Here is a 9,556-nt window from a genome sequence, read left to right on the forward strand (position 1 = left end):
TGTCTGTTGAGTCTTGTGTTGCAAGAACAAAGTCGATGGAGTCTTATGTCTTTCAGGTCTTGTGTTGCCAGAACAACGTCTGTCAAGTCTTCTGTTGCTAGAACAATTGCTGAACAATGTCCGTCAAGTCTTGTGTTGCCAGAACAATGTCTGTGGAGTCTTGTGTTGCCGGAACAATGTCTTTCATGTCTTGTCTTGCCATAACAACGTCTGTCAAGTCTTGTGTTGCCAGAACAATGTCTGTGGAGTCTTGTGTTGCCGGAACAATGTCTTTCATGTCTTGTCTTGCCATAACAACGTCTGTCAAGTCTTGTGTTGCTAGAACAATGTCTGTGGAGTCTTGTGTTGACAGAACAACGTCTCTTGAGTCTTGTGTTGCCAGAACAATGTCTGTCAAGTCTTCTGTTGCTAGAACAATTGCAGAACAATGGCTGTCAAGTTATGTTATGCCAGAACAATGTCTGTGGAGTCTTGTGTTGCCAGAACAATGTCTGTGGAGTCTTGTGTTGCTAGAATCAATGTCTGTCAAGTCTTGTGTTGCCAGAACAATGTCTGTGGAGTCTTGTGTTGCCAGAAAAACGTCTCTGGAGTCTTGTGTTGCCAGTACAATGTCTGTCAAGTCTTATGTTGCTATACCAATATTTGTCAAGTCTTGTGTTGCCAAAACAATGTCTGTCACGTCTTGTGTTGAAAGAGCAATATCTGTCAAATCTGATGTTGCCAGAGTAAGGTAAGTCAAGCCTTGTGTTGCCAGAACAATGTCTGTCAAGTCTTCGGTTGCCATAACAATGTCTGTCAAGTCTTGTGTTTCCAAAACAATGTCTGTCAAGTCTTGTGTTGCCAGAACAATGGCTGTCAAGTCTTGTGTTGCCAGTACAATGTCTGTCAAGTCTTTTGTTGCCAGAACAATGTTTGTCAAGTCTTTTGTTGCCAGTGCAATGTCTGTCAAGTCTTGTGTTGCCAGAACAATGTCTCTGAAGTCTTGTGTTGCTAGAACAATGTCTGTCAAGTCTTCGGTTGCCATAACAATGTCTGTCAAGTCTTGTGTTTCCAAAACAATGTCTGTCAAGTCTTGTGTTGCCAGAACAATGGCTGTCAAGTCTTGTGTTGCCAGTACAATGTCTGTCAAGTCTTTTGTTGCCAGAACAATGTTTGTCAAGTCATTAGTTGCCAGAACAATGTCTGTCAAGTCTTGTGTTGCCAGAACAATGTCTCTGAAGTCTTGTGTTGCCAGTACAATGTCTGTCAAGTCTTAAGTTGCCAGAACAATGTCTGTCAAGTCTTCAGTTGCCAGAACAGTGTCTGTCAAGTTTTGTGTTGCTAGAACAATGGCTGTCAAGTTATGTGTTGCCAGAACAATGTCTGTGGAGTCTTGTGTTGCCAGAACAATGTCTGTGGAGTCTTGTGTTGCCAGAACAATGTCTGTGGAGTCTTGTGTTGCCAGAACAACGTCTCTGGAGTCTTGTGTTGCAAGAACAAAGTCTGTGGAGTCTTGTGTTGCCAGAACAATGTCTGTGGAGTCTTGTGTTGCCAGAACAATGTCTGTGGAGTCTTGTGTTGCCAGAACAATGTTTGTCAAGTCTTGTGTTGCCAGAACAATGTCTGTTGAGTCTTGTGTTGCAAGAACAAAGTCGATGGAGTCTTATGTCTTTCAGGTCTTGTGTTGCCAGAACAACGTCTGTCAAGTCTTCTGTTGCTAGAACAATTGCAGAACAATGTCCGTCAAGTCTTTTCTTGCCAGAACAATGTCTGTGGAGTCTTGTGTTGCCAGAACAATGTCTGCTGAGTCTTGTGTTGCCGGAACAATGTCTTTTGAATCTTATGTTGCAAGTACAATATTTGTGAAGTATTGTGTTGTCAGAACAGTATCTCTGGTGTCTTATGTTGCAGAAACAATGTCTGTCAAGTCTTATGTTGCAGAAACAATGTCTGTCAAGTCTTATGTTGCAGAAACAATGTCTGTCAAGTCTTATGTTGCAGGAACAATATCTGTCAAGTCTTATGTTGCAGGAACAATATCTGTCAAGTCTTGTGTTGCTGAAACAATGTTTGTGGAGTATTATGTTGCCAGAACAGTATCTCTGGAGTCTTATGTTGCAAGAAAAATGTCTGTCAAGTCTTTTGTTGCCAGTACAATATATTTGGAGTCTTGTGATGCCAGTACACTGTCAGTCAAGTTTTGTGTTGCCATAACAGTATGCCTGTGGAGTCTGTTATCTTTCTAAGGAAGTATTTGTCAAGACTTGTGTTGATAAAACAGTATCTTTGTAGTCTTAAATTCCAATAGCACTATCTGATCAGTCTGTGTTGCCAAAACAGTATACCTAGAGCAATATCTGTCAAGTCTTATGCTAGAATAATGTGAACATTTATTTTGGCGATCTTATAATTATTATTTCCTAAAATTAGGAATGTTTATTAGAGCTGTAAGAAAAAATTCACAATTTTCAAAACACGTGTTGTTTATCGGATTATAAAATCTTGATCTTTAAAGTGTTTCCATTACTTGGAAAATAAATGTAAAGCGATTTAGTGACATTGGAAATAGCTTAAGGATGCTATCGCCGATGCTTGACGGGAAAAGTCGTATTTATACATAATTAGGGAGAATAAGTCAGCAGGATTTATGACCATCAATAGCAATTTATAGTACAGATAGAGGCGAGGGTTGTGGAAAACTAAAACAAAATACCAGCAAAAGATCAGAATTTATGAAATGACATGGCTAGTGTCAAAGACAACGTAAGGAAAATGTTGATGTAGTAAGAAAACTTATTTATTACGTCATTATATAATAAATGAATATATGCAACAGAGGGGAGGGCAGCACTTCTTTGTTTCGTTTCTGATACATGTACCATGCTCTTGATTTAAAAAACGTAAGAAAAAGAAGAAACCAGTTTGTCAATAATTTTTCCATCAATTAAGAATCAGAAATCTTGAACAACAAAGGACGTCTTCTCTCACACCCTTTTACCCAAATAAATATTTTCTAAACTTATTTGTGCAAATTTAATTCCATGGTTATTTTAAGTTTGAAATGCTTCGAATTAACAACCTTTGTTTCTGTCTAACTTATTTCGTATTTGTTGTCGTGCTCATTTCTCTGATATAAATTAACTTAGCTGTGTGTTGTGTAGAATTATATAAATATTTAAAATTTCTTGATGAAAAAAATGTTTCAGAAAGGTAGTGAAAAGGGTTGTTCTTTTAAATAGAAAACCCCAAAACAACATTGATTAAAAGATATTGTCCAAACATACAATTGGTAAACGTACCATTTTTTTTTATTGTGTTAGATCGTCCAGAATAAACCACTGTCCCCGACAAAAGATTGTTTCAATATATATATGTATAAGTTATACTTGTTGACCTAGATTGTCATTCTGATGATATTGGTCATACAAAGATTCCCGTTGACTTTCTAATCCTGACTCATTGTCAAATTATGTACAAGTTAAACATCTTAGGTAGATTTTCAATTGTTACAGTTTCTCAACAATTTTAGTTTCACTTGGTTAGCCTTATCTTAAAGGTAAATTGATTCAATTTAAATCTTTACAAACCAAATATGTATTTTGAATTGTGTATTGAAAATGTTTTATTAGCGAATCATTTACCTGTGTTTAAAACTGGTATTAATAGCTGTATCTGATATGTTTGTTAGGATAAAGTCACTGTCGTCAATTTTAATAAAATCTTCTCAAATCTATAAACGATTGTGAAAATGTTCTGGTTGTAAATATGATTTTAACGGAGCTTTATCATGTTTATATCCCGTTGAAGAAATACTATTTACGTCGTATAATTGTTATTTCTGATTATTTCTAAACAAGAGTTTTGATTGATACACTTTCTACAATGCACACAGATGTTCTGAAGTAAACGTCAGTCAGTTACAAACGTCACTAAGTCGACCGTCCAATGTCACTAAGTCTAGAGGTATGGGAACCGTCAAGCGTCCAATGTCACTAAGTCTAGAGGTATGGGAACCGTCAAGCGTCCAATGTCACTAAGTCTAGAGGTGTGGGAACCGTCAAGCGTCCGACGTCACTAAGTCAAGAGGTATGGGAACCGTCAAGCGTCCAATGTCACTAAGTCTAGAGTATGGGAACTGTCAAAGGTATAAGAACCGTCAAGCGTCCAATGTCACTAAGTCTAGAGTATGGGAACCGTCAAAGGTATAAGAACCGTCAAGCGTCCAATGTCACTAAGTCTAGAGTATGGGAACCGTCAAGCGTGGGTCTATTGGTCTAGAAAGCATTGTTGTATGTAGACCTCCGGAAAGGATATGTGTCTAGTTAAAGACCTCCAGAAAGGATATTTGTCTGTTTGCAGACCTCCAGAAAGGATTTTTGTCTGTTTGCAGACCTCCAGAAAGGATTTTTGTCTGTTTGCAGACCTCCAGAAAGGATATTTGTCTGTTTGCAGACCTCCAGAAAGGATATTTGTCTGGTTGCAGACCTCCAGAAAGGATATGTGTCTGTTTGCAGACCTCCAGAAAGGATATGTGTCTGTTTGCAGACCTCAAGAAAGGATATTTGTCTGTTTGCAGACCTCCAGAAAGGATATTTGTCTGGTTGCAGACCTCCAGAAAGGATATTTGTCTGGTTGCAGACCTCCAGAAAGGATATTTGTCTGTTTACAGACCTCCAGAAAGGATATTTGTCTGTTTGCAGACCTCCAGAAAGGATATTTGTCTGGTTGCAGACCTCCAGAAAGAATATTTGTCTGTTTGCAGACCTCCAGAAAGGATATTTGTCTGGTTGCAGACCTCCAGAAAGAATATTTGTCTGTTTGCAGACCTCCAGAAAGAATATTTGTCTGGTTGCAGACCTCCAGAAAGGATATTTGTCTGTTTACAGACCTCCAGATAGAATATTTGTCTGTTTGCAGACCTCCAGAAAGGATTTTTGTCTGTTTGCAGACCTCCAGAAAGGATATTTGTCTGTTTGCAGACCTCCAGAAAGGATATTTGTCTGTTTGCAGACCTCCAGAAAGGATTTTTGTCTGTTTGCAGACCTCCAGAAAGGATATTTGTCTGGTTGCAGACCTCCAGAAAGGATATGTGTCTGTTTGCAGACCTCCAGAAAGGATATTTGTCTGTTTACAGACCTCCAGAAAGGATATTTGTCTGTTTGCAGACCTCCAGAAAGGATATTTGTCTGGTTGCAGACCTCCAGAAAGAATATTTGTCTGTTTGCAGACCTCCAGAAAGAATATTTGTCTGGTTGCAGACCTCCAGAAAGGATATTTGTCTGTTTACAGACCTCCAGATAGGATATTTGTCTGTTTGCAGACCTCCAGAAAGGATTTTTGTCTGTTTGCAGACCTCCAGAAAGGATATTTGTCTGTTTGCAGACTTCTAGAAAGGATATGTGTCTAGTTGCAGACTTCCAGAAAGGATATTTGTCTGTTTGCAGACCTCCAGATAGGATATTTGTCTAGTTGCAGACCTCCAGAAAGGATTTTTGTCTGTTTGCAGACCTCCAGATAGGATATTTGTCTGTTTGCAGACCTCCAGATAGGATATTTGTCTGGTTGCAGACCTCCAGAAAGGATATGTGTCTGGTTGCAGACCTCCAGAAAGGATATTTGTCTGGTTGTAGACCTCCAGAAAGGATATTTGTCTGGTTGCAGACTTCCAGAAAGGATATTTGTCTGTTTGCAGACCTCCAGAAAGGATATGTGTCTAGTTGCAGACCTCCAGAAAGGATATTTGTCTGTTTGCAGACCTCCAGATAGGATATTTGTCTGGTTGCAGACCTCCAGAAAGGATATTTGTCTGTTTGCAGACTTCTAGAAAGGATATGTGTCTAGTTGCAGACTTCCAGAAAGGATATTTGTCTGTTTGCAGACCTCCAGATAGGATATTTGTCTGGTTGTTGACCTCCAGAAAGGATATGTGTCTAGTTGCAGACTTCCAGAAAGGATATTTGTCTGTTTGCAGACCTCCAGATAGGATATTTGTCTGGTTGCAGACCTCCAGAAAGGATTTTTGTCTGTTTGCAGACCTCCAGATAGGATATTTGTCTGTTTGCAGACCTCCAGAAAGGATATTTGTCTGTTTGCAGACCTCCAGAAAGGATATGTGTCTGTTTGCAGACCTCCAGAAAGGTTATTTGTCTGTTTGCAGACCTCCAGAAAGAATATTTGTCTGTTTGCAGACCTCCAGAAAGGATATGTGTCTGTTTGCAGACCTCCAGAAAGGATTTTTGTCTGTTTGCAGACCTCCAGAAAGGTTATTTGTCTGTTTGCAGACTTCCAGAAAGGATATTTGTCTGTTTGCAGACCTCCAGAAAGGATATTTGTCTGGTTGCAGACCTCCAGAAAGAATATTTGTCTGGTTGCAGACCTCCAGAAAGGATATGTGTCTGTTTGCAGACCTCCAGAAAGAATATTTGTCTGGTTGCAGACCTCCAGAAAGGATATTTGTCTGTTTACAGACCTCCAGATAGGATATTTGTCTGGTTGCAGACCTCCAGAAATCATTGTTGTCTGTTTGCAGACCTCCAGAAGGGGTATTTGTCTGTTTGCAGACCTCCAGAAAGGATATTTGTCTGGTTACAGACCTCCAGAAAGGATATTTGTCTGGTTACAGACCTAATAAATATGTAAACGTCTTCCTGCAAATGTGGATTGTCTCTTCCTTGGGGATACTTGATTTAGGAGGAGAATTCTAATAAGTTCGCTGCAACATGTTTCTTTCTTAAATTTCACCACCACCAGCTGCCACAACCCCGTTTCACCTCACAATAATCCAACCAACAAACAATAAAAAAAAAAAAAAAACACAGAAACAAAAACGTGCAGAGCCAAAACCTCATCAATTTGTGTACTGAAATAGTATTACATAATTAGAATAACCTAATAAAAGGTAAGTTTTGAACGAACCATGGTTTATTATAAGCTTTTTTTTCTGTTAATCGTACAAACTCAATTAGATCCTAAACACAATTCTAAGCACTTTTGTGCACTTTTTTTTACATGTTTAGATCTAAACGTGTCTCAGTACAATGTGTTTAGGATAGTGTTTAGAATCGTGTTTAGCTTAGAAAAATGTGTTTAATTTCTATACACTTTCATTTTTAAACGTGTTTAAATTCACGTCATGTTTAGAAATTAAACATAATCCTAAACACGTTTAGATCTAAACATGTATCACAAGTGTTTAAATTCTAAGCACGATATTTACAGTGTGGTGACTCTCTTTTTTTCAAATTAAAGTGTAAATGCAATAGAATAGAAAGGACACAAGGCAGTATACATTGCTAGCAAAACAATCGCGCTTTCATTGCTATCTTTCTTCCTAAAGTCACAGTGTAATAAAATATTTCATACCCTGTGCCACTATTTTTTGCAGTATTTATAAAAGCTTTATACATCTCTCCTTTTCATTTTATCATTGCAGAGTTTGTTTATTGAATTTAGCCAAGAAATAAGCTAAAAGGCACTTCACTTTTCTTTTGTCCACTAACGACTTCTATAATTTAAGGGTCTAATGTGAAAGGTGAAAGTTAAAATCCAATTCTAATATCTTATTGGATTTGTATTGTTAGTATTGATAAGAGCCTTTAAACTTCAGGTAGATTTTAAACCTTTAAACATGAACAAAGACATATTGTAGTAAAGTAACAAATTCAACAAGACAGAAATCAATGAATCACAAAATTCACATAGTTTATATACAATAATCCAATTGCGTTCTATTTAAATAATCTATTGAGGTTTCTGTCTTACATTATAATACAGATCAGATCTTATATTTAGGTTAAAAAATAGACAAATATAGAGACGAACATTCTCTACTGATTGTCAAAAATATTGACCCATATGTTTTATCTCTATACGGCTGAAAAGGACACTTACGATTTATTTGTCGATTTTACATCTAATAAAACTATTTAAATTTCATATCAAAGTAAAACTCAATTTCATCATCTCAACAAATATTTGATTTTCCTCAAAAAATCACTTTATAATTTGGGCATATGCATTGTATTCGTGAAGCATTACACGAAAACGTATTAATCCTTCCCGACAAACACACACACACACACACACACCAACCCACACAAACAAATATTTTTGATGGATAGAAAGATTTCCCCGAAATTATTCCTCCTGAGTTGACCAATTTATGAATAGTAATATAAATAGGGAAGTTTAACGTTAGTTTTATTTCAAAGTGATAACGTATAGTGAATATACAATTTATATCATTCGGATAAAAAAATAACGGAAATATGAACAAGATAACCAACTGACGATTAATCTCTTACCAAAGTATATATTCATTTATCATAAATTTATAATTTATTACAGAAAAATGAAGCAAGATTTACATGTTACATCTGTATATTGAAGGTCGATGGTTTACTTTCATAGTAAGTTTTGATCTGGAAAACGGACAGAAGAGCTGTAAAATTTTACGCGTATAGAAAACAATAATTTCAAGACAAATAAACAGAAATGTATATGGATGCTAAATGACCAACTGCTGAAAACTAAAAATGTTTTTTTTTTACATCATTTTATTCGACGCAATGCATCAATAAAATGAGAATTACAAAAAGCAGACAAACAACTCGCAATACCTTATAATTTAATGACTGCTATCTTATGGCTGCTCCCAAGTTACTATACTATATAACATTTGACATTGCAATCTAATATTTAGTCGGGTCGGAACCAAGTCCCATTGCCAGAACCTGTGTGAAGATTGACAAAGAATGAGTGAGTCAAAGACTGGACAACTGCGTAGTGAGTAACTAAAATGTGTAGTCTAGTTCCAAAATCCACTCCGACACTTGAAGCCGCTGAACACTCTATCACGACCTACCACAACTCCGATACTTAAAGCCGCTGAACACTCTATCACGACCTACCACAATACCACCGATCTGATTCACACTTGAAGCCGCTGAACACTCTATCACGACCTACCACAATACCACTTACCTGATTGACTCCGACACTTGAAGCCGCTGAACACTCTATCACGACCTACCACAATACCGCAGATCTGATTCAATCCGACACTTGAAGCCGCTGAAGACTCTATCACGACCTACTACAACTCCACCGACATGATTCACTCTGACACTTGAAGCCGCTGAAAACACTATCACGACCTACCACAATACCGCAGATCTGATTCAATCCGACACTTGAAGCCGCTGAACACTCTATCACGACCTACCACAATACCGCAGATCTGATTCCGGAGTGCTTTATTATGAGTTACAATGACCCATTAAGACAAACTCTACAATTTGAGACATTCATGTAACAGAACATTCATGCAGATAACTCCCTCGAAATTCAAAGGTATAGTTTGCTGATTAAAGGGGCCTCGTATGTTCCTGTCATTTCCAAAGATTCACTGTATTAATATAGAACTATGTGTTGTATAAGAATATTGGACAAGTTTTATTCCACCACAATACAGGATATACGTACTTAATGAATAAATGAACTACATACAAATTAAATCATGACAAATATTTGAGGAAGGAAATTTGAAGAAACACTTACAAATTACACTTGTAAGGAC

This window comes from Mytilus galloprovincialis, chromosome 8 (assembly GCF_965363235.1).
Source record: "Mytilus galloprovincialis chromosome 8, xbMytGall1.hap1.1, whole genome shotgun sequence".
NCBI lineage: Eukaryota > Metazoa > Mollusca > Bivalvia > Mytilida > Mytilidae > Mytilus > Mytilus galloprovincialis.